The sequence below is a fragment of the Triticum aestivum genome, chromosome 3B, assembly GCF_018294505.1.
Source record: "Triticum aestivum cultivar Chinese Spring chromosome 3B, IWGSC CS RefSeq v2.1, whole genome shotgun sequence".
Classification (NCBI taxonomy): Eukaryota; Viridiplantae; Streptophyta; class Magnoliopsida; order Poales; family Poaceae; genus Triticum; species Triticum aestivum.
In genome coordinates this window covers 754,639,278-754,666,519 of record NC_057801.1, presented here as the reverse complement: position 1 = coordinate 754,666,519, position 27,242 = coordinate 754,639,278, and the positions used below count along the sequence as shown (strand labels likewise).

The window sequence follows — 27,242 nt, the reverse complement described above, 5'->3', positions numbered from 1 at the left end:
CGGACGGTAACAAAGCGGAAGGGCATTTCTATAAGGGCACATAACGGCGGAGGGGCATTTTTGAGCAGGCTTTTGAATTAGGGGTATATCTGATTAGGTGGTTCGAGTTAGGGACACAGGTATAAAAGACCCTTGAACATAAGGCTAAGAGATGACCCATTGTAGATAATTCTTTTTTGTCATCTCTAAATCACATGCAAGTCGTAAGATAAGACTATCTTATCAACCATTGTACATGCCCTAACGAAATTTGTAACGACAGTATCGTAAAACGCGATTTCCTAAAGCAAATTGGCAAGTGATCCTAGCGAGATTTCATATCTAACCACCACGCCACCAACCCTACCATCATATCGTGCTGCTGGAAGACTTCCTTCCTGGGAGGCAGATTGGATTCTCACCGGCCGGCCGGAACCTTAAACTCTCCTTGAGAGTTGAGACGTCAATGGCTTTGAGCCGGTACGGCCGGGACTTGACGGCGGCGGCTGGCAAGAGCGACCCGGTGATCGGTCACGATGCCGAGATAGATCGCGTCGTCTGCATCCTTTGCCGCCGGGAACAACGTCGTGCTCGTCGGCCCTCCGGGCGTCGGCAAGACGGCCATCGCAGAGGGCTTCGCCCACCACATTGCCGCGGGGACTGTCCCAGCGGATTTGCACGGGGCACACGTCATCGAGATCGACATCGCGGCAATGCTGGCTGGTACATCATACCGCGGCGCATTAGAGGAGCGCTTCAAGGACGTCCTCAAGGCGGCCGAAAAGGCCAACGACAAGGTGATCTTGTTCATCGACGAGATGCACACGTGTATCGGCGCCGGCCGGTTCAGCGGCAGCAGCATGGACGCAGCCAACATGCTGAAGCCGGCGTTGGCTCGTGGCCGTATCCGCTGCATCGGCGCGACGACATTCGACGAGCACCGCAAGTACATTGAGAAGGATGCCGCGTTCGAGAGACGGTTCCAGATGGTGCAGGTGGAAGAGCCGGGCACGCAGGCGACCGTTGCTATTCTACGAGGTCTAAGAGCGCGCTACCAAAAGCACCACGGCTTAAAGATTCAACGTGCCGCTCTTGTTGCTGCCGTCGAGCTTGCTGACCGCTATATCACCGGTGAGGAATTTCACTCTTTTTATATGTATACCACACCTTTTTCCCAGGTATAACTGGATGTAAAGTTAACGGGCAAGAAATAGCCATATGGACAGTAGAGTGCCTATGTTCAAATAATTTGGATACTATACCTTTTCACATTGAATGGGTGTGTCTATACATATGAACTCACGTGTAGCTTTGTACTCAATGTGATTGTATTTTTGCCTCCATTTGATTTTTGAGTCATCAAAATTATGTCTACCAATTTTTGTAGTTTTATGTGTGTGTGCGCGCACGCGTGCGTGCGTGTGTGTGTGGAGAAATTGCAACTTTCATATTTTGCGTAGGAAAAAAAATTGTTTGTTGGAGAAAAGTTATGATTCTTGTTGCTATTTGTAGGTCGTCAATTTCCTGATAAGGCAATTGAACATATAAAGGACCCTATGCAACCCGCCATTCTGGAGGCCTTCCCGCGCGCACGATTGCTGGCCATTCGATCAGCTTTTTCGATCGTTTTTGACCCTTGATTTTTACTATTTACTTTTATCTTTGGTTACAACTTTGACTGCTTTACTGGGTGGCTGCCATTGGGGTGGCTGCCATTGGGCCCATAAAATCATTGGTCCATGCGGCAGCGGAGTGCTCGTCGACTTGGTCCGTGACCAATGACGAAGCCGGTAAAAGAACCCTAGATCGACCAGTCAAAACAGATCACGCCCTCCTCGTTCCTTCCACTCCCTCGACACCACCTCCTCCCCCGTCCGGTGGCGGCTCCTCCTCGCTCCCCCTTCCGGCAGCGCCTCCTCCTTCCTCCCCACGGTCTCTCGCATCGCGCCGCCACCAGCTGGCTGCACCACATCCTCAGCTATCCAGCCCGCTTCCACAATGGATAAGGGAAGCACGGGCTGCTGCTCCGCTGCCGCTGCCACCGCCTCTTCCTCTACCTCAGCTCAACATGAGGATCTTGGGCCGCGGCTGCACTGCACGAGGGGGCGCCACCAATATGCCTTGTGTCTCTGCGAGCCAACGGAGCAACCATGGATTCACTGCGGCATCGACACCCATCTCAAGGTGTGGAAATCGTTCTTACCCTCCTCCTGCCCCCAGCCTTGAACAGCATCTCTGTAAATCCAACCCTGCAGATCTGCAACACCTTTTTTGGGAGGTTGCAGGTGTGCGCGGCATATGTTTGCGTAAATGCCCGAGTTGGAAAGATTTCTTTCTGTGTACATCTTCTTTTGTTTGATCTGTGTGATCTATTGTCTTCTTTTACCTTGCTTCAACTTAAGCCCTGAACATGCGCATAGTCTTTCAAAAAAAAACTGGCTGTAGTAACATCTATTTACATAAAAACTGGATCACTTGTAAGACTTAAAAGTAATATTGATCACTATTTTAAAGGCTAGCGACAGATTCAACATAAACTTTCAACTTGAGCATCTTTCCTGACCTATATATATGATAAGGAGGTACTCCCTCCATAAAGAAATATAAGAGCGTTTAGATCACTAAACTAAGAGCAGTTTAGTGATCTAAACACTCTTATATTTCTTATGATGGGCGGAAGAGAAATAAAATGCCAATGACAGAGATAAGAAAGCCAACCGTCGTGGGCCAGTAGGGTAAAATAAACAAGTGCATTGAAGGTAGGCCATGCATGCTCAATTTTTCTTCTCTGTATTTTTTCTTGTTTATACCTGTAGAAAAAATTGTGGTGGTGATGGTACGGAAATAGGGCTTTACTTCTGGAGATGTGGGTAGTGGTCTGCACTCTCATGTTTCATAATTTCCCCCCTTGGACATTCTCACCGATGGTTGTAGATGCTATTTGCCCGATGAATTAGTTCGCATATGTCGTAAAGGATGATTCTATAATGTTTATTCGGATTAAACATTACCTGTAACAAGATGCATTTTCTCCCCTGCTTTTTTGCTGCAGGACCTTATTCCTTGCACTCTTGACTCTTTTGAGAAGGAGAAATTTATTGTTGGGAGGCAAAACGACTGATGATGAGTTCCTGAAACATGTAGCATGAGGTATTTCTATCCTTATTTATTTTGCTATAGGACCTTGTTGGTTGCCTTCTTGGGTTCTTCGACAAGGAGCAATTGCACAATTTGATTATGGTTACTACTATTGATTATACTTTGCAAGCAGTTCTGTGAAGCCAGTGTGTCATGTACTTAGAACTTCTATTGATCTACAGTGCGTCAACCGACATCGGAGAAATCAGGTTCATAGATGGCTGCTTTATGCCGGGGTGAACGAGCTTCTGTTAGGCCGTCGATTTCCCAATGAAGGAGCTTCGAGGCAAGCACTGCAATGATGTAGTTTTGTATATGGCATAACCTGTAGGAACCCTTTCCTTGTTTCTTTTTCTTCTTGGTTTCGCTCCTGTTGATTAATGCCAATTATTCTAGCTATTTTCGTTGTACCTAGGTGCCTGTGAGATATTTACAGACAGAATTCGTGCCGATTTATTCAGTTGTGGCACGTACCGCAGCTACATCAGTTTGGTAATTAGTCCTCAAATAAGGTCGTTTTCCTCCCCCCTTTACATATCATGGATATATGTCGTGGTTGCTTGCCATTGCTGAAGCGAGGACTCTAAATGTATTTTTGTGTTCTCCCTTATTATGTTAATCGGGCTGTATCTGTTCTGTTAGTCTATTTTCATTTGTCTACTTTTATAGAATTTCAAAGATGTAATTTTCTCTCATGTAGTTGCCTCATTCTTCATGTATATACTAACCCTCTCCTAAATGATAGATGAGGCAGGTGACTTATCTATGTTAATTTCCTTTCTGTAAATTAGACCAATAGTCTATTTTAGTCAACTTAAGGGTATGTTGAATATCACAGTTAATGAAGATGGTCATTCTTGATGTTGAAAGTACACAATCTGGCACATTTTAAAGTAGTACCTTATCTTTATGACAAGACTAAGCTGCTACTTTAGCAAGTGTTTTACTTCAACACAGATTGCACCCTTATAATTTGGCTCTGCTGAATACACTATATTTACTTAAATTATCTTTTGAGTTAGCAAATAATGATCAGCTAACGATGTTTTAGCCGATGATTCAGGACAATATCTGCCAGTTAATTGAGCAGTGTGGTGGGAAGCTCCACAAAACACCCTTTCGAAACAAAACTTATTTTTCATCATTGTGAAGATTGATTTTACATATTTCACTTAAATGGTGACCCCCCCCCCCCCCCCCCCCCCCCCCGCGCTCCCATTTTTTGCTTATGATTCTCATTTAAATGGTGATCGCTCAGATTCTGAATATCGGCTCTTAAATACCATTTTATTATTTTAAGAAAATAGGAGTGATGTGATTTTGTTCTCTAGAGACTGGAATTAAATAGTAGGTCCTTTTGGTACTGTCCTATTACCATTTGTGGCTAACGGATGTAGCAGTTCGACTAGGCATTATCGTGTATTGTACTGTAGTGATCCTTTTTGCATATACTAAATACCTACTTTTGCTGAATGTTGTTGAACGTAATATTGGTCACGCCTTAGTGTCGTACGTGACAGGTTCAGATAACTATCGCTAGGAGGATTCCAACCGAAGATAGGCTAGGATCTTAGCTCATATGCGTTTATCTTTGTAACCTCCTTTATCTCTTCTTCTCCAAGTTGTAATCTGAACCAACTTTGTACGCTATACCAGGAGGTCGCGACCTGGCTATATAAACACGCAACCGTCGCCCAGGATGGGCACGACGTTCCTCCACACGGTATACAGAGCCTAACTCTTCCCATCTAGCTTTCCTCCTCTCCATCGTAGCTTCCTGCCATGGCCTCGTCCGCCGCCACCTCCTCCCCCCTCTCCGGCCAGATCACCGAGCGCCTCACCCGCACCAACTACGTCCTATGGCGCACCCAGATCACGCCGCAGCTGAGAGGAGCTGGAGTCTTCGGGTACGTTGATGGAAGCATGGCGAAGCCGGCCGAGTTCGTCGTCAGCAAGGACAAGGATGGAAAGGAGGCAACCATCCCAAATCCACTTCACGTCGTCTGGTTCCGAGAGGATCAGCAGGTACTCGGTTATCTTCTGAATAACCTGTCCAAAGAGGTGCTAGTGCAGGTCACCTCCATCGCGCATGCACGCGAGCTCTGGACAGCGCTGGCGAGCATGTTCTCGTCGACGTCGCTGTCCCGCATCAACAACATCCGCGCCGCCCTCACCAATGTGCAGAAAGGAACGCAATCGGTGACCACCTTCTTCGTGCACATGCGGGGGCTTGCTGATGAGCTCGCCACGGCTGGCAAGCCGTTGCAGGATGGTGAGTTAATCTCGTACATCCTCAACGCGCTTGACATGGAGTACCAGCCGTTGGTGTCCGCCCTCGACGCCCGCACTACCCCGGTCACCCTCGACGAGCTGTTCAGGCAAATGAGCAACTTCGACCAGCGGGTGGCTCTCTTCCAGGGAGCTGGCGCGGGAGGTGGCTTCAAGTCATCGGCCAACGTCGCCACTCGCGGCCGAGGCGGAGGCTCTCGCTACCGCGGGCCGCCTCGGAACGGCAAGGGCAAGGGCGCTGGCAACGACAACAGCAGCGGCGCCAACAACACACGCGGCGGCCGGCCTTCCTTCACCAACAACCGAGGCCGGTGCAGCAACTCCTCCAACAACAGATCACGCCCTGATGCAATCAGGTGCCAAATCTGTGGCAAGCCGGGACACTCGGCAAAGGATTGCTGGTATCGTTCTGAGAGGATGAAGATGACTCCTCCCAGGACGAGAAGGTGGTCGGAGTCGCTGATGGCTCCTACGGCGTCGACACCAACTGGTACGTCGACAGCGGTGCCACAAACCACATCACCGGTGAGTTGGAAAAGGTGACCATGCGCGACAAGTACCGTGGCAAAGATCACATCCACACAGCAAGTGGAGAAGGTATGGAAATTAGTCACGTTGGTCACTCAATCATTAAAACCCCTCATCGAAAAATTCACATTAGAAAAATTCTGCATCTTCCTAGTGCTTCAAAAAGTCTTCTTTCCGTTCATCGCATTGCCATTGACAACCATGTCTTCCTTGAGTTTCACCCTTATTTCTTTTTGATCAAGGATCAGGCAACGAAGAAGGTTCTATATCGAGGTCGATGCGTTCGTGGGCTTTACCCCTTGATTCCGGAGAATAAAAGATTCAATAAACAAGTTTTCAATGCCACCAAAGTGTCTTCAACACGATGGCACAATCGTTTACGACATGCATCTTTTTCTTTAGTTGAACGATTGTTTAGGAAAAATAAGCTCCCGTATGTTGGAGAGCGTGATGTCGAAACAGTTTGTGATTCTTGTCAAAAGGCTAAAAGCCATCAATTACCTTATCTAGTTTCTACCAGCATTTCCACCAAGCCTTTACAACTTGTGTTTTCTGATGTGTGGGGTCCTGCCCCCTCCTCTGTTGGTAGGCACACGTAATATGTGAGTTTCATAGATGACTATAGCAAGTTTTCATGGATCTATCTTCTTAAGAAAAGGTCCGATGTGTTTCAAGTATTTCTGAACTTCCAAGCTCTCATTGAGCGCCAGTTTGATTGCAAAATCCTTGCTCTCCAATCTGATTGGGGAGGGGAGTACGAGAAGCTAAACTCCTTTTTTCAGAAAATTGGCATATCTCATCACGTGTCATGTCCTCACGCCCATCAACAGAATGGGTCCGCTGAACGCAAACATAGACACATCGTTGAAGTCGGTCTAGTTCTTTTGGCCGGTGCCTCCGTGCCCCTAAAGTTTTGGGACGAGGCCTTCCTTGCTGCGGTACATATTATAAATATGCTTCCTAGCCGTGTCATAAACTATGAAACTCCCATTGAACGCCTTCTTCACACCAAACCCGACTACACAACCCTTCGTGTGTTTTGTTGCGCTTATTGGACAAATCTCCGACCCTACAACAACCGCAAGCTCATGTTTTGCTCTAAGCAATGCGCGTTTCTTGGCTATAGCACTCAACACAAGGGTGTCAAGTGTCTTGACATCTCCACTGGTCACGTTTATATTTCTCGCGACGTCGTGTTTGATGAGACAAAATTTCCTTTCTCTGAACTTCATCCTAATGCCGGTGCACTCCTTCGAAAAGAAATTCTCCTTCTACCATCCAGTCTTACGAGCATCTCTCATGAGGATAATGATTGTAATGATTCACCGTTGACTAATGATCATAACCATTTGCATGAGTTTTATGATGATGCAGATGAGAACTACGGAGAAAATGGTGCAGCAAACATCCAAAACAGTGAAGAAAATCTGTCACAAATGCAACATTTTATGTGTCCAGGGCTGGGGGACAGATCCGCCTTGGGATCAGTTCCACTGTAGCCTGCCAGCGGATCGCCTTCGGGATCCGAGCTGGCGCCTGGGGGCAGCGCGCAGGTCTCCGCGTCGCCTGCCAGCTGACCCACCAGCGGTCCCGCGGGCGACTCGTCCAACCCGCTCCACTCGGACGCCCCCACGCGGCGCACCGAGGCTCGCTGGCCTGCTGATGGCCCCCGCCACTACGTCTGTCGCGAGGAGACAGGCGCGGCTCCCAGGGTGGCTCCGGCCCGACAAGAGACAGGCACGGACTCCCGGGTGGATTCGGCCCAGTCAGTTGGCGCGCGATCCGGTGCGGCCCCACCTGGGTCCGCCTCGTCATTGCGCCCTGATGGGTCTGCGTCGGACGTGTCCCGCAGCCCAGGATCCTCTGCGCCTGATCCAGCCGCCTCTCCAACACCTCCACCCCGTGCCGGCACAGACGATCCATCCGGCTTGGCTGGTAGCGACGCGGGGGATGATACGAGATCAGCCTCGCGATCTGCAAGTCCTGTCGCTACAGCAGCAGGATCTTCTGCACCAACCTCCCTGTCTGCTGCTCCACGAACACGTCTTCAAAAAGGGGTAACCAAACCAGTAAATTATAAACAATTAATAAAGTTTAGTCTCGTTTGCTCTACAGAAGAACCTAGTACTCTTGGAGAGGCGCTCAATGACAAGAAGTGGAAGACATCCATGGAAGAAGAACACATGGCACTCCTAAAAAATAAAACATGGCATCTGGTTCCTCCACGGCACGGTAAAAACTTAATTGATTGCAAGTGGGTTTTTAGAATCAAAAATAAGGCTGATGGAACCATTGATCGCTACAAAGCCATACTTGTTGCAAAAGGCTTTAAACAACGGTACGACATTGACTATGAGGACACCTTTAGTCCAGTTGTTAAAGCTGCAACTATTCTCTTGTGCTCTCTATTGCTATTTCCAGGGGATGGAGCCTTCGACAGCTAGATGTCAAGAATGCGTTTCTGCATGGCGTTCTGGAAGAGAAAGTGTATATGAAACAACCTCTTGGTTTTGAGAACAAGAACAAACCCTTTCATGTGTGCAAGCTTGATAAAGCATTATATGGACTCAAACAAGCTCCTAGGGCGTGGTACTCCAGACTAAGTCACAAATTGCAAACTCTTGGCTTTGTTCCTTCTAAGTCTGACACATCCTTGTTTATTTACAACAAGTTGAAAACATCCATATTCGTTCTTATATATGTTGATGGTATTGTTGTCACAAGCTCATCTAATGAGGCTATATCAGGACTATTGAAGGATTTAAATGCTGAGTTTGCCCTCAAGGATCTGGGTGACTTGCACTTCTTCCTAGGGATTGAAGTCAAGAAACAAGGCAATAGTCTTCATCTCTCTCAGGAAAAGTATGCCACTGACCTGGTAAGAAGAGTTGGGTTACAAGGATGTAAACCTTCACCAACTCCACTGTCCAGCATAGAAAAATTGTCACTTACAGAAGGAAAGCCCTTGGGCCAAGATGACAGTACCAGGTACAGAAGCTTGGTAGGTGCACTTCAGTATCTAACTTTGACAAGACCTGACCTTTCATTTGCAGTAAACAAGGTTTGTCAGTTTCTTCATGCACCCACTACAACTCATTGGACAGCTACTAAACGTATAGTGAGATATGTGAAAGATACAGTTAATCTGGGCCTCACTTTCAACAAGTCTTCATCTACACTTGTTAGTGCATTCTCTGATTCTGACTGGGCAGGATGTTTAGATGATAGACGATCTACTGGTGGTTTTGCAGTATTCTTTGGTCCAAACTTAATATCATGATGTGCAAAGAAACAAGCCACTGTATCAAGATCCAGTACTGAAGCTGAGTACAAGGCCTTGGCAAATGCCACAGCTGAAATTATTTGGGTCCAGTCCATGCTACGAGAGCTTGGTGTGAAGACTACCCAAACTCCATGTTTATGGTGTGATAATCTTGGTGCTACTTATCTGTCTACTAACCCTGTCTTTCATGCAAGGACAAAATATGTTGAGATTGATTTCCACTTTGTTAGAGAACGAATTGCAAACAAGCAGTTGGAAATTCGGTTCATTCATTCTCGTGATCAGGTTGCAGATGGATTCACCAAAGCTTTACCTACAATTTTTTTTGAAGAGTTCAAGCATAATCTCAACTTGACCAAGTTGTGATTAAGGGAGGGTGTTGAACGTAATATTGGTCATGCCTTAGTGCCGTACGTGACAGGTTCAGATAACTATCGCCAGGAGGATTCCAACCGAAGATAGACTAGGATCTTAGCTCATATGCGTTTATTTTTGTAACCTCCTTTATCTCTTCTTCTCCAAGTTGTAATCTGAAACAACTTTGTACGCTATACCAGGAGGTCGCAACCTGGCTATATAAACACGCAACCGTCGCCCAGGATGGGCACGACGTTCCTCCACAAATGTTACTTTTCTTAATAAAATTTGGTTTAGGATGTCGTTTTGCATGTTGTAGTACCTTCAGCATAGAAGCCGTAGGGGTCTGCTCCCCCAAAGATCTGTACCTTGTGGATGCAGCGGATGTGGCACAGCAAGGAGATGAAATGGGAATAAGAGAATCCCCTGCGCGTGCACAAATTCTTGCTACCTGACTCCTGAAGGCGTGGGGGTGAGCACTGAGTTGCAAGCTCGTCTCCCTTCCCCTTTACAAACTACAGTTCCTTTCAATTAACCAGATCACCATCTTATTTTTTCCCCTACTTTTCACTTATTTCTTAGATCCCTCTAACCTGTATTGAGAAGGTTCAAGCCGCAGGACGACGTGTACAGCAAACCACCAATTCCTCCGACAGCACAACTAGCAGCGACCACAACTCTCCACACAAGACTCGCTAGCTGCGACCGTCGATGTACCTGATGCCGTGTATGCCTCCATCCCTTTCGTCTGCTTGGTTATTCGGTTAGTTGGATACAATATAATATCGTCTATTAATCCTTTTGGTTAAATCTCCTGCTGTCACCTGATAGAATTTCATGATTGTTTTGTCATGAAATAGGTTCTGCTGGAGCCAAGGTCGAGCGCATTTTTATTTTGTGGGATAGATATGTTAGTTCAAATGCCTAAAGGTGATGCTGAATTGTTCATATCTTGCACCTATTTTTGTAGTCAAATAATGATATTTAGATGCATTATTTAAGAACACTGATTTTTCATGGAAAGCTTTATCATGACATCGATCTTGGTTTTGCCTTACTGGCATGCAGAGGTTGGATGGACTTCAGGCTTGGGGGTGGCTACAGATTGCAGGATAGCGAGATGTGTTGATGAGAGACCAGGTGATGTCGTTGCCGACGGGTACCTGAAGTACGCACTTCTAAATTTGGTCATTTATTTATCCTCATAGTTGGTTTCCCTTGCTACCACCTATGTTTCTGGCACCTGTTGGAATCCCATCTTCTACAAGTATATATATATATATATATATATATATATATATATATATATATATATATATATATATATATATATATATATATATATATATATATGTGTACCCTATCAAATAGAAATCAGTTGGCTCTATCATAGGTAGTGGGTGATCAAGTGTGTGCATTTCATGACGTAAATTTACTTGTGTTTGATGAACATCAGCAAGTTGAATGATGAATAGTTTTCTAATGAAGAAACAGTTCATGATATTGTTGGATTACTTATGTACAGAATTGATTTTCATAACCCCAGGAAGCAAAAACTACATTTTCATAACCGCATGTTTGAGAAAGTTTCCCATTAACAACCTGTAATGTGTACAAATGATATACTATGAAATAGACAAAAAATGGTATGTGGCTGAGAAAATTGTTTAAAGATGCCTAAAACAAACAAAGAAAAACAAGTGATAGAATACTAACCGGATATTCATTTGCAAGATCAGGCTTGTAGAAATTGCAAACATGAGTCACGTGAGAAGTTATATATTTGCTTTTGAAAGAAATAGGTGCATTTGGACCAATAAGCATTGCAACTAAAACAGCTCCACCTATAGGCAGAGCTGGTCCCTCTGCGTAAACCTGAACATAATATGGGACAACAAATGAGTGCTGCACGGAGACAAAAAGAAGAGAAACTGAATCCACTTAGTGCAACAGTTAGATGGCCATATTGGGTGACTAACCGCGCTATTTGTGCAGACTACAAGGCTGTAACGTCCATCCCAGCATCGACCTTCGACTGAATTCACACTAATTCAAGAGGGAAGTTGTTCTACCATAACATGCATTACTGGAGTGAACTCCCTCAATGTCGGCATTGCCACTTTCCTGTATTTGTGAGAAATGTCAACAACAGCGACTGAGTGAGTGAGACTGAAACCGAACTAACAAACATCTAAAAGAATTGGACCGTGAATTCATCAAGATCTAGGTTTAGAGGGTGAATATATGTGGGATGCTGCTCCATGATTTACCTCAAAAAATTGCATCAGCCACGTTTTAATGGATTTACTTTTGTGTATCACTGTCTCGCTACCAATCTCAAAGCGGCCAATTAGCTTCAGATCAATGTGGTACTTTCCAGCAGGGATTCTACAACTGTCAAGCTGACACAACTTTCCAACTTGAGCATTCAGATACCGAATAGAGCATTGCATTAAATATATGTGGATTTGATCCAATTGCTTAGTAAATTCTATTCATCAAGAAGTCGTCCCCAAATTGCCTGTCCCTCTGTACACAGCCGCCACACCGCGCACACCAGGTTTGAACAGATGGAGACGGCCCCTTCCTCTCACCGACGATGATGGCCTGAAACTCACAACCAGACCCTACTCACCAAATGACTAACAACAAAAACTTCTTAGTTGTTGGTACCAAAAAAAGCGCAACAGATTTAGTAGCATCAACTGCAATCACCACTAAAACCTTTTGACGGAATTGAAAGACACCACCACAACCTACTGACAGAAATATCACCACCGGCAATCCAACGCCACAGCATCACCACATGAACTGAATAGGAAGCAAGATAAATCCTTATATAAGTTAAGAAATGCCGTATCGTGCTGCCCCAAAAGCGACACAACAGAGGGAGCAGAAAAAGACCCGGCGTAGAGCAGCCTCCCCAGCCTGAAGAAGCAATGAGGATCCCAGCTGAAATGGTCAGAACAATTTTTTTGACCAAACATAGTGAAACAAAATCCTTTTTTACTGAAATCTCAAGCAGGCTGCTTTCTGCAACAACAGCAACAAAAAAAATAACTATCAAATAAGAGAGGGGGTGAAGAAGCTACCATACCTGCAGATATATTTGTGACGTTGGAGTCGCCGACGACGTTGGAGTCGCCGACAAGACGGTGAGGCCGCCGGCATGGAGACCCACCTATGCCCAAAGACACCGGCTCCCATGCTCTGCTGGGATGTGGGCAACCACGAGCATGCTCGTCGGGAGGCATCCTCAATCTCTGGCGATGGCTGCCTACCCTGAAAACGAGACCTCTGCTGGTGAGGTCCGAGATCCCGATTGGAGAGGAGAGGAGGTGGCGGCCGCTCAAGCCGACGCTGGCAACAGGCGCTCGGCTCGAGTGTCCGGGCCTGCCGTTGGGCAGCGCCATAGCACAGGAGGCGGGGCCCCTCTTGCTTCCGACCAACGGTGCACATCAGCGGAGGATGAAAAACTTGGGGCGGGGAAGAGAAAGAGGGGAGAGGTGCCAGCCACCACGCGCTGGGATTTCAAGATCGGAGGAGGAGAGAAGCGAGGGGAAGAAGTGGTGAAGAGACGGCAGTGGAGCGAAGCGGCACGTGCTGCACGCCGTCCTCCTACCCCCACGCCACGTCACACTACACTGCTTAAAGAAAGAGCCAACAAAACCGGAAATTCCGAAGAGTATCCGAGCTCGCTTGCTCTCAGTCAAAAGTGTCCATCCCACGTCAGCCTCTTCAATGCATCCCGTATTTGATTTTTGTATTAAGTCTAATTAATCCCCTACTAGAAAACATACGATGTGCTAGGGCATTTTTTGCATGGCCAATATGAACAAATCCTTTCTTAATTAATCTTAAATCTGTTACTAGAAAATCAACATGCAGAGCATTTATTGCATCTGAATTTAGAACTGTCCATTTAACCACAGCCACTAAACGCGCCCGAGCACCATTCCTCCACACTCCCAACAAAAACAAATATTGCCAAATGTGCACGGGCATCATGGTGCCCGTGTAAAAAAACATTTTGTACAGCTCAAAAAAATTAAAACCTTTTGTAAACACGCACACACACACACACACACACACACATATATACTATATATGTGCAAACATTTATAACATTTTGCTTTCCCACGTGGTGTAAAAAAAGACAAACATGTATTTTCAAATGGGCCGGATTTTTTTTTTGGCCGGAGTTTTGTTTTATTGTACATCTTACAAATTACATTTCTTTGCAAAACAAAATTCCTTGGATCCGTAGTGAATACGTGGAAGTCTCCATAGAATTATTTTTTATCTTTTTTTAAACTTTTAAATATGGTTTTTGCATTTGTTTTAAAGGGCACCATGGTGCCCGAGCATACAAACTTCACACTCCAACAAAACGGGCCATCGCACTTGGGAGGAACGAGTGCTTTTAAAAAAAATGGGAGGAAAGAGTCAAAACTGATGTCAGAAATAGTCGTTCCCAGGAGTTTTAACCCCAGGGAGTTTAGTGATTTAGGTGGTTGTGTTACATGATGGTTAAAGATAATCAGTGAGAAGACTTTTATGCTTTCTACATATTAATTTACTTTGGTGCTAATCTATTCAACTCTTTTTAGTGCTTTTCAGTACAATCTATACCAGTTTCATTCTGGAATCAATTGATGACGACATAAGTAAGATATATTGCAGAGCACCTTGACGATACACTTTACAATCCGAAGACATTTTGAGAGCTTAGACGACGAGTTTGGTCATATTGAATACATTTGTGCTTTCGCCAATGACAGCCCACCGGACACACCTACCATGAAGAGCTACTTAGTCGATATTTGAACTATCAAAGTGTCTTATACTCCCTCCGTTCCAAAATATTTAGGGTCATCTATTTTGGAACGGAGGGAGTATTTAGGAACAGAGGGAGTAATATATAGCGTTATCTATAAAAATCACACCTAAGTATCTATTTCTTTATGCTTTAAGGATTTTATTATCAATCTCTAAACCACTCTTATTTGCATGGTTTGAATGCTTGGTTCGCTCTTGCTTTTTGCGTCAGGTGTGCAAAGGGTCAAAAGTGTTGGAAAAAGTTAGGATCCCAACAAAATTGGCCTTCCAAATCGTACTATACTCAACACAGAAAAGTCAAGGAATGTTGGTGTCGATGCAACCATTCAGCTGTCCATCTAAGCGCCAACTAAGCAAAGAACTTCCAAGGAAATCAATATCCATCTATGTCTACGCAAATCTTGAAGAAGCTAAAGAATGACTGGAAAATGAAGCTATTAGGTTTATGGAAGTCTCTTACAACAAAGTGGTGCAAGACTTCAACTATGATAAGTTCGAGTTGGTTGAATGAAAAAAAATCTCTAAAACATGAGCTTAAAGAAAATAAGGAATAATGGACTATCTAAGTAGTAGTCGGTGCAGTATTCTCGGCGGGGATCGCATGACAGTGAAAGAACTTTACCATATAAGAGATACCAACTTCATAGTAGGATCAACGCCCAAAGACATTGATTTTAACCATACTCTATCGCAAATAAGATATATTGCAGAGCTTCTCAACGATGCGATTAAAATCAAACGACATTCTACAAAAAGCAAACGGGTATTATTGGGGACTACATGATGATATGGAAGGCATTTTTGCTTTTGGCATTGGCAGCCCACCAAATACACCCACCGTGAAGAGTTGCTTACACAATGAAGTCATTTTCGATACCGATGACACATGCAACGATGATTCTATACCTGATGTTCATCACTGCGTATATCACTCATCGTAAGAGAGATGACCAGACCTATCTATATGATGCGGCTCTACTTATGTAGCTTGCTTACTAAAAGCAATGTAAATAAGCTACCATAAATTGTAACGTTGTGTATCAACATTATACCTAAGTATCTATTTTCTTATGTTCTAATCAGTGTCTAAATATTCTTACGTGCATGGTTTTGAATGGTAGGTTTGCTCTCACCCTTTGCTCCGTTGGCGCAAAGTACTTGTTATTTCGGTCTGTGTCTGAGTTTTTCTATCACTACTCTTACAATACTTGGCTTGCTGTCGGCCTTTGCGTCATTGGCGCAACGGGTCATCTAGTAGATCTAATTGACAAGGCATGTGCGATGGCAAGGACGCATGTTACAAAAAAGAGAGCGAACACTTCACAGATTAGCTCTGCCTACACGGTAAAGCAAGTAGTTGGCCCGGACCATGTAGCACAGGTATGCATTCTTAACATAATTTTATAGATTTACCCATCGTATCTATATTTACCATGGTTCAATGTTAAATGAAGGTCGTGAGCAGATGGACAGGAATTCCTGTGACTTCACTTGATCAAGAGGAAAATAATAAGTTAATACACTTAGCTGATAGACTGCGTGAGCGAGTTATTGGCCAAGATGAAGCCATCAACTCAGTTGTGCAAGCCGTGTTACGTTCCAGAGTCGGCCTTGATCAATCTGGCCAACCCATAGGTTCTTTCCTATTTTTGGGTTCGACTGGTGTTGGAAAGACAGAGCTTGCAAAAGCCCTTGCCGAGCAACTTTTTGACAATGAAAAGATGTTGGTCCGCTTTGATATGTCTGAATATGTTGAGGCTCATTCTGTGTCGCATCTCATTGGAGCACCCCCAAGGTTTTGAATATTAATTCTTCTTGAACATCATAGTTCCATGCATAGTATTTACTTATTATCTTGATGCATCTTTTAATTATTATGTATTACAGTTACGCTGGACACGAAAATGGTGGGCAACTAACTGAGAAAGTGAGGAAACATCCATATAGTGTCATCCTTTTGAATGAGGTGGAGAAGGCACATCCTTCGGTGTTCGATGTTTTCCTCCAGGTCCTTGACGATGGCATGTTGACCGATGGCTTAGGCCGGACAGTAGATTTCAAGAACACTATCATCATCATGACCTCAAATCTGGGAGCAGAGCACTTAGCAACAGGAATGGAAAACAACAGGGAAACGAAAGGCCTTCTCATGAAACAGGTTTGTGAATCCTAAATTGCTCCGACATGTGTAATTGTTGCAATGGTTGCCTTAACTTTGCTATGTCTCCTCAAAAAACATTGCTATATGTTTCTTATAGGTTGAGAAATATTTCAAGCCCGAATTCCTCAACAGATTAAGTGAGACTGTGATATTCGAGCCCCTTCTGCAAGAGAAGTTGAAGGAGATCACGAAAATTCAGATAAAAAAAGTCGTTGCTAGTGTCTCTTGCAAGGGTATCTCTTTATCCACAAGTGACGTCGCACTAGATGTCATTCTATCAGAATCATACAATCCAGTAAGCAGAATCTCTATTTATCAAAATTACACGATAAAACTCCTTTTTTCTTGAATAGTCTACATACCGTTGTTTGTCTCGACAGATGTATGGCGCTAGGCCAATAAGAAGATGGGTGCAAAAGAATGTGATAACCAAGCTCTCGGAGCTCCTAGTCCATGAAGAAGTTGGTGAAGGCTCAGCGATCCATATTGATGCTATGGGCGACAAGGGTCTGAAGTATGAAGTGGTGAAGAAGGCGACGCTGGACCCGCAAGAAGATAAAGATGTAAACCATAGGCGGCGGCTAAAGAGACGAAGGGGTTTGCTTAGCAGTGGCATGAAGCCGAATAGGCTGTCTAAGAAAAGAGCTTAAGAAAAGAGCTAAGAAAAGAGGTCTCGCGAGTTCTGGCAACCATTAGTACAGTTAAACTACTAGGATTTTCGTGTTGTGTCAGTTTGAAGGACCTGTTGGTGATTTAAAATTCAACGATGCTACACTTATGGACTCAATTTATGGATTAAATTGTACGGACAGATGTGGGATTATTTGGTTTGAAATTATGGGGGCCACACCACGAAATTCGGGGGAGAGATTTGTGAGAAGATGACGTACGTGTGTAGGCTGTGATAATCCGATCATTATCTTGTTACTAGTAGGACGTCCGTGCGTTGCCATGGGCTTTTGATAAAATTTAAGATTCTACTCACGGAGCTAAATAACTAAGAACAATGTCATCTCAGCTAACATATTTTTTAATAATCAGCTAACACACATCTACTGTCAAACACAATAATGTTATCTGGATTGTATTTGTGACATTTTGGTCTCAAATAGATGAATGAATAAAACAGAACCCATTCTAACTAAAGTTTTTCTTAGGTGAAGTGGGTTGTGTTGTATTCATTCATCTCAACATGTTTTGAGTCGAATAAAATAAAACTATTCGCACAAGCCTCCTTCGCTAGCCAATGAGCAGCTCCATTAGCCGAGCGTCTCACCCGTGCCACACAGAACTCCTCCGTTGATCGCATGGACTCCTTTACCTCCTCAACAATAGGGCCATAGACTGATCTATCAAATTCTTAGCTTCTTAATAACTTACAGCATCTACTGCCGACCCTCCTACTTTCTCCCTAAACGTCTGAAACGTCCGCCCCGGTCAGTGCCCGGTCAAAAATGAGTGACCCAACCAAACCCTCATTTTATCCCTAAATGTCCGGACTGGCCGATATACCTTAGACCCATCTCAAATCTAGGGGCAGGATGGGCTGCGGTCACGCCCGGGTACCCGCTCGGTCCCACCTGCAACCACTCAATCTTTCTTTCTCGCCTCTCTCACATGGAGCATGGAACGATGCCAGCGCAGGGGAGGAGGTGGCTCGCGATGATGATGAGGTGAGCAGAGGAGGCTGCTGACAGCGTGGACAATGGTGTGGGGGGGGGGGGCGCCGACCTAGGGGAGGCGCCTGACGACCTCGCGCGACCACCACATGTACCTGCTGGCAAAAGCCGCATGCAACCGTGGGCGCGCTAACGGGTCACCGCAGCCTTGTGCTGGCTTGTGTGTTGGCCGTCGACGAGCGAGCGTGCTGGCCTGCGGGTAGGCGGGCGAGCATGATGGACGCCGCCACAGCCACATGCTGTCTAGCCTAGCTGTGGGGATGTTGGAAATATGCCCTAGAGGCAATAATAAAAGCATTTTATTATATTTCCTTGTTCATGATAATTGTCTTTTATTCATGCTATAATTGTATTATCCGGAAATCGTAATACATGTGTGAATACATAGACCTCAATACGTCCCTGGTGAGCCTCTAGTTGACTAGCTCGTTGGTCAACAGATAGTCATGGTTTCCTGACTATGGACATTAGATGTCATTGACAACGGGATCACATCATTAGGAGAATGATGTGATGGACAAGACCCAATCCTAAGCATAGCACAAGATCGTGTAGTTCGTTTTGCTAGAGTTTTTCAATGTCAAGTATCTCTTCCTTAGACCATGAGATCGTGTAACTCCCGGATACCGTAGGAGTGCTTTGGGTGTACCAAACGTCACAACGTAACTGGGTGACTATAAAGGTACACTACAGGTATCTCCGAAAGTGTCTGTTGGATTGACACGGATCGAGACTGGGATTTGTCACTCCATATGACGGAGAGGTATCTCTGGGCCCACTCAGTAATGCATCATCATAATGAGCTCAAAGTGACCAAGTGCTTGGTCACGGGATCATGCATTACGGTACTAGTAAAGTGACTTGCCGGTAACGAGACTGAACGAGGTATTGGGATACCGACGATCGAGTCTCGGGCATGTAACGTACCGATTGACAAAGGGAATAGTATACGGGGTTGCTTGAATCCTCGACATCGTGGTTCATCCAATGACATCATCGAGGAGCATGTGGGAGCCAACATGGGTATCCAGATCCCGCTGTTGGTTATTGACCTGAGAGCCGTCTCGGTCATGTCTGCGTGTCTCCCGAACCCGTAGGGTCTACACACTTAAGGTTCGGTGATGCTAGGGTTATTAGGAAGACTTGTATGTGATTACCGAATGTTGTTCGGAGTCCCGGATGAGATCCCGGACGTCACGAGGAGTTACGGAAGGGTCCGAGGTAAAGATTTATATATGGGAAGTTGTCAAACGGACATCGAAAAGTTTCGGGGGCATATCGGTATTGTACCGGGGCCACCGGAAGGGTTCCGGGGGTCCACCAGGAGGGGCCACCCCTCCCGGGGGGACACATGGGCTGCGTGGGGCAGGAGCCAGCCCCTGGAGGGCTGGGCGCCCCCCCCTTGGGCCCATGCACCTAGGGTTGGGGGGGAACCCTAGAGGGGGCGCCCCCCTTTGCTTGGAGGGCAAGTCCCCCCTCCCTGGCCGCCGCCCCCCCTCTAGATCCCATCTAGAGGGGCCGGTCCCCCTTGCCCCTTCCCCTATAAATAGAGGGGTGAGGGGAGGGCTGCACACCCAAGCCAAGGCGCAGCCCCTCCCCTCCCCAACACCTCTCCTTCTCCGTCACGAGCTTGGCGAAGCCCTGTTTGAGTGCTGCTTCTCCACCAACACCACGCTGTCGTGCTGCCGGTGGAGCTGTCTTCCTCAACCTCTCCTTCCTTCTTGCTGGATCAAGACAGAGGAGACGTCGCCCGTACCGTACGTGTGTTGAACGCGGAGGTGCTGTCCGTTCAGCACTTGGTCATCGGTGACCTGAATCACGTCGAGTACGACTCCATCATCACCGCTCCCTCGAACGCTTCCGTACGCGATCTACAAGTGGTATGTAGATGCAAACTCACTCCCTTGACTCGTTGCTTAGATGAACTCATAGATGGATCTTGGTGAAACCGTAGACATTTTTTTAATTTTCTGCAACGTTCCCCAACAGGGGATGCCAGCCGCCGTAGCTGGCGCAACCCCGACCTGGCCGCCGTTGCCATCGTGTGCGGGCGGGCAGTTGGGACTTAATCTTGATTTCAATGTTTCTACATGTTTGTTTTTAGTGATGCATGCAGTTTAGATTGTCTAGGGAAGTGTATGTAGGCCAATGAAGCTTCAGTTGTGCACGGGAAGAAGGCGAGGTGCCGGGCTGCAGTAAGCACGGCGAGACGGTGGTGTGAAGCTACGGTGCAAATGTTGAGGCTATGGGTTGTACACTAAAATATATCCAATGCATCATTACCATAAAATAGACTGAAAGTAACACTGAACTTTATATTATATCATAAGAACGAAAATGAAAGGTCATAAATTGTTGTTTAACATATGTACGTTTGTCATGCATGGCCACAGGATAACAAAGATATATACATTGATCAAAAACCAAAGGGCCATCAACTCTACTTCGTCAACTTGGACCACTATATGTTTGCTTATTTCATATTTTGTTAAATGTCCAGGAAAAAAAACATTGCATATATATTATACACTTCTTAATCTTCAATAAAAACATAGAGGTGATTAACAAACTCCATGTTCATAAAACTACAATAAATTAGTCTAATTGGTATTTTGTCAGCTAAGAAGATCAACGACCTTCTTGAGCAGTACCAAAAAATAGCTGAGTTAAGTTAATTTGGCCAATCATACTCACCTCACTCTGTAAGCGGCCACAATTGTTGACCGCGGCTGAGGTCTGCTCCTTCCCGTGCAAAAGGCGGTGGGGCCCTCTCCAAATTGCCGGTGCTCTTTAACCGGGACGGTGACTGTTCTGGGGCCCTGTCGGAGAGGTAATCTTGCCTCCATCCTTACCGGGTACATCCAGTTTTGCTCATGACAACATGATCATCCTTATATTTTGGCAAGCCTAAAGAGTTTTAATGTAGTGTTCACGTTTCCTTTCACCAATGGAATAGAGGAAATTGAACCAGAGAGCAATATAACAATGTAGCTCTTTCACCATTGTACACAAAAATATGGTTGTTTCACAAATCCAAGCATATTTTCTTTTTGGGATAATAAGATTTATGCCCCTAGTTGTGTCCCACTCGTCTGTTTTACCCCTAATTCCCAAAAGTCACCGGTTCTGTCCAAGTCACTTTGCTCCTCTTATGCTTTTGCCCTTTGAACGTTTGATCATCAGTTTAAAAACTTCATAACTAATTCATACTAAATTGGAAAAAATGCAAATAAGATACCAAAATATTCAGAAAAACATCACCTATATGTCAGTGTCATTTGCATTCATGAAAAAAGTGTTGGAAAGTGCCCGTCCGAGTTTTAGCTCTTTTGGTACCACCATGAATAGTAAATTGTAAAACAATTCAAAAAAATTCAAAAAAAATATGGTGGCAAAGAACGACATATGTTCTAAGTGCTTGCCAAGTTTCATCAGAGAACGACATTGGTGGAAGTTGTGGCAAAAAAATAATCTATTTTGGAGTGTTGATTGTTTTTTTTTGCCACGACACCCACGAATGTTATTCGCTGATGAAACTTGGCAGGCACTTAAAACATTTGTCGTTCTTGGCCACCAATTTTTTTTAATTTTTTGAACTTTTTTATATTTTAATATTCATGGGGGTAGCATAAGAGCTAAAACTCGGACGAGCACTTTCCAACAGTTTTTTCATGAATGCAAATGACACTGACATATAGGTGATGTTTTTTAAACATTTTGGTATCTTATTTGCATTTTTCTGATTTAGTATAGATTAGTTATGAAGTTTTCAAACGGACGGTCAAACGGTCAAAGTGCAAAAGCATAAGAGGAGCAAAGTGACTTGGACAGAACCGGTGACTTTTGAGAATTAGGGGTAAAACAGACGAGTGGGACACAACTAGGGGCATAAATCTAATTATCCCCTTCTTTTTATGTGCAAGGAAATTAAGCAATTTACAATCAGTAAACGAATCTAGGGAGCAAATGGATAAATGGTTAGGATCTTGCAAGAAAAAAAATACCTCAGTAAAACTTACACATACACAACTGCTGATCTTCTCCTGCTATTCTCCTTATATACAATATTAATTTGTAACGCATCAGACTCTCCAAAATAAAATGATGTTCTTCAGTGCCAACGCCGCTTCTTCTTAGCCTAAAACATACCCCCCCCCCCGTCCCACAATATAAGATGTTTTTGCAAGCTATGTTAGCTTGCAAAAACATCCTATATTATCGGACGGAGGGAGTAGTACAACGACATTCTAAGAACCATAAAACCAAGCAAAAACACCAGCAGCAAGGGAAAAGGGCGACAACCGCCTTCAGATGTTATTCGCTACGGCCTATAGCAAATTTTCTAGGCAACAAAGATAATGCTAGCTCAACATGCATTTAATAAAAAAATGAATTACAAATCACAATGAAAAAAATATTTGACGACTTAAATGAAACAAATACTATTCTTTGTTGTTTTATTTTCCATTTCAGTAAGAAACAAAATGAGTACACGAGTCATCCCCATGAAATGCATCAACAAAGCAAAGCAGGAGCAACAAAATTGAAGCATACTTCTTACTGGGTTGGCAACTCATCCAAGTATTTTTACATGGACCATCATAATGCAAGACAAATAAACTTGACATAAAAAACAACAATGATCGGACGCATTACATACATCATCATATGTATGTGTAATACATGACCATGTTTAGTGTTGCTGGAAGACCACTTTCCTTCTCATCCTGGGCAACAACTTCAGCTTTGTTTTTACACGATCTCTTTATAGCATATGTCAGGGCACTTCATGGATAATCTGGATAGCACTCACATGTTCATTCATTTTGTCATACTAGTAAGCGTGCACGTGCAACTCACGTCTCCACTAACACATACTCCCTCCATTCCAAAATAGATGACTCAACTTTGTACTCAAAGTTAGTACAAAGTTGAGTCATCTATTTTGGAACAGAGGGAGTGCATTTGTACTCCACATTCCAAACATGCAAGGCAGAAAATAAATCACAATATAACATTACAATTCAATCGCATAACATAGTAATTCAAAACTTCGAAAAATCATGTAACATACTGAAATTACATAATCAACTAATAAGGTTCCAAAGTAACGCGAGAGGTAAATGATATGATAAAATAATATCACATGAATTTTGATTTTATTAATTCAATTTTTATATCTTTAACTCAAATGTCCAATCCCCCAATACATCTAGCAAGGCCTCCAAGTTTGGTTCATCTAAGCAGAGCAAAACTTCCTAAAGAAAACATGCACCATCACCAAATATGTCATGGGTGTCTTCTCCAAGGCCCCACAATCTTGATGGGACACTTGAATATGTTGCTGATTTCCTTGAAAGAAAACCACGTTTTTTATGGAAGGCCATCATGGCTAGCTTTATTGATCAAACGACATGGATATATATCGTCTACGAGCTTACTCATCGGACGATCTGGAGGCTCATCGGTTCAACTAATAGACACTTTATTACAGTAACTATAATTAGTAGCGCATGCGCTGCTTGGTTTGCATAACGTAAACAATGCTAAAATTGACTTTCCCAATCATCCTTGAAAGAAGACGCACATCTTGATGCACAAGGCAAGATTCATTGGACAGACATCCAAGGTCCAGCCTACTTGAACATATTTTCCAACTTGGAAGTAGGCAGTAAAATCAAGAAAATACGAAGGTCATCCTTTTAGGAATTGGAGGTCCTCCACAAGGATTTCACTGTTTCTCTCCTCATTTTTGTCGCCACCTGGGTATCATAAAAAGTGAAAAATGTTACATAAGTGTTAGTGTTATATAATCCTATTCAAGTGTTAGTATCATAAAATATTTTTTGATGACACTTAACACTTCCAGAAACACTCACTGCCAAACATAAGAGTGTTCAAATGTCTTAACAAAAACTTGTAAAACTGGAAAAACAAATTCATGGCATCAATATCAAAATTAACAACAAAAATAATGTTGAAGAAAATGTAAGTACAATTAAAATTAAACTAAACTTGACGTAATGCAGAACCAGAACCTTTATATGGCTGGCAATGAATCATCCTATATAGCAAAATATGAGTGTCTGAACATAATACCTCTCATTAGGTACTTCATGAAATTTAACACCCACAAACCACAAGTTGCATGATTATGAAATTTTGATATGTTCAATAATAAACACTGATAAAAATATTATTAGTTCTATAAAACTTTCAAAATGATTGGGATTGAATACCTTTTTACCCCCTTGTGACCATATAAAACTATCGCACCCACATAGTCAAACTGTACACACTTGATAAAAATAATAATTGGACAAAGTACAATGCTAAATACTCCTTTCGTAAAGAAATATAAGAGTGTTTAGATCACTAAAGTAGTAATATAAACACTCTTATATTTCTTTACAGAGGGAGTACAAACTAAATGACCAAAAGGTCTATTGATAAATAAATGAATTGGACAACACTGATGCTAAAAAACAAAATCAAAAAAAGCTCAAAAAAGGACACACCTGACTCTCCCTCTCAGTTCTCCTCACCTTGTCACCTACCTTCCCCACCCTTATCCATTCACTTTCTCCCCACTACTCCCTATTCCATGGCACAAGCCCAGAACTCTCTCTACCTCCTTGGGCCGCCCCTCCTCTTCGTCCCCGCCGCCGGCGCGAGGACTCGCACTCTTCCCACTCTTCTCAGCCCCTCCTCATTGAATCAGTCGCCGCAGTGCCCGAGGATCCGCTCGAGCCCGGCATGGTTGCTGGGCGCGGGACGCAGGCCGACGCGGAGGCGCGGGACTCGTCTCCATCCGATCGGCGGGCATGGAAATCATGCATCGCAACGTCCGCGCCCGGTGCCTTCCTCTCCATCTCGCTCGTCAGCGGCTCCCACCACCCTGTGCATGCGACTACGCTGCGCCCTGCCCAGATACGGCAGCAGTGTTGCGGTGGCTTGTCCCCTCCAAGTGCAAGCCAGCGCCATTAGACGATCTATTCCCCACTTCAGCTTTCATATCTGCTTATTTCTGATTTGAGTTACTCCCCATTACCCACTTCTGCTAATCCCTAATTGCCATGCATTCCTGTATAGTACATATGTAGCTTAGTAGTCTAGGTTTAAGCATGAGAGTCATTTTAGAATCAGGGAGAAAAATTAGAAGTTGGGGTGATCCTATTTTGGTCTGCCTAATCTTGGAGTAAGCTGTTCGATTAGACGTTCTTAACTTAGTTGCGGCAACTGTTATGAGTGGGGATTCCAGTTAGTTAATATTCTTGAGGCAACCATGCTGTGATAAAGCTGATTGATTGGTGGATTTGAATTCTGGGTGGCTAGGGGCGATAGGGACCAAGACAGATGAGGTTGATTTGGCTTGATCCTGCCAAGAAATTTACTTCTATTTTGAAAAATGAACACATGTTCTTAGATGTGCAAGGTTAAGTTTCCGAATGCGAGGTTTATAGAAAATCAAAGAGGAACAAGAGAAGCATAGTATGATAATACAGTAGGATAAGCATGTATGACTGTATGATAATACAGTTTGAAGAATGATGATGGTATGGTTCTCATATAGAGGACGGTGGTTGGCTCACAGAGTTTATCACCTCAAAAACTTCCTTTCTTGGAATAACTTGCCTTATTAGAAGTCCATAAACATCTCTGGCATCTTCAGTACTACTTACGGCAGCTGCACAATTGTTATTCATGATATAGCACAACATTTTAGATATATTTCTTGTTGTCCCGGACCCCCTGTTAAAACAGAAGTGCTTTTGCAGGCTTACAAGAAATATATTTTGAAGACCATCTAACTATCTAAGAGTCATGGAATTCGTTCCATCCTAAATTTTTGGGACTCTGGAATAAACACAAAGATGGGAATGGGGATGCATACCTGCCTGCCATACACATTGACAGGTTTTCAATACTCACCCCGAAGCTTTTCAGCGTTGTACAGAAGAAGTAATTGACAAGTTTACTTCATGATAGTCTTGGATTTGGTTTGGCTGGCCAAAATGATCAGGTACTTACTCACATAATTTCTGAATATTCCAGTTATTTGTTGAATGCATCAGTTAGACTACTGTGATACATCAAAGCTTCTGTGTAACTGAAACACCATAATTTTGGAGGACTATCCTGTTTCCAAATCCTAGCTCCACCATTGATTCTACCTGAATTTACTTTAGTAGATCTTCTCTTGTAAAATCCAAACTGTTTCCGAGCCTATATGTTTGGTTTCATATTTTTGTTTATCATGCAATACTTATCCCGCAGCCATCTAATATGCAAATTTGATAATAGAAGATGACCTCGTTTATGTACAGAAAAATGTATATTCTTGGACTGGGTTTTCTTCCAAACTCTCTTGGACCGGGTTACAAATAGATCATACTGACTGGGTTTTATTCATTCAGTCATATAGATTCGAATACTGTACTGTTAAAATTCATGTTGAAGTTACAGGAGGTAGATCTTTTATGGTTTGCACAAAAATGATGCATTGATCAACACATTGTTGTAAATATGCAAATTTGAGAGTGAAGAACATTGTTATAAGGATGCAAATTTGACAGGGATTAGGGAAGCAAATGAAGAACGCACATATATGTTATATTGAATTTTGTATAAAATCAGGAACTGGTCGGTCCCATCAAGTTAACCCAATTGAATATCCTGTAAAATCATACCATGTTCCCTTGGTGCAGGCAGAGGCAGGTGCAATGAGGAGTTCGTCGGCGCCTACTTCGTCGGGGTTGCGGAAGGCGGCGATGGCCAAAACTGGCTGGGCGGCGATGGTGCAACAGTGGCTTGCGCACAAGAGGATAGTCTGCACGTAAGTCCGGGTGGGCAAGGGTAGGAAGATCTAGCTGATTCCCGCAAGTTTAGCCATTTGTTATTAGGCGGACTTGTTCAATTGCCGTTAATTGTGCCTAATTTTCTGTAGTTCAGCCATTTGTTGTTAGGACGCTAACATAATTGGTGGAAC

General features: G+C 43.9%; 1 long non-coding RNA gene and 1 pseudogene across 1 annotated transcript; both read left to right on the top strand.

The window, feature by feature from the left end:
* The first annotated feature begins 445 nt into the window (after positions 1–445).
* Positions 446–27,227, top strand: LOC123067829 (chaperone protein ClpB 2-like; annotated as a pseudogene).
* Positions 1,763–3,650, top strand: LOC123066363 (uncharacterized). Its single transcript, XR_006431322.1, has 3 exons — positions 1,763–2,163; positions 3,032–3,129; positions 3,300–3,650. It is a non-coding gene; the product is annotated as an uncharacterized lncRNA (long non-coding RNA).
* Positions 27,228–27,242: the final 15 nt, after the last annotated feature.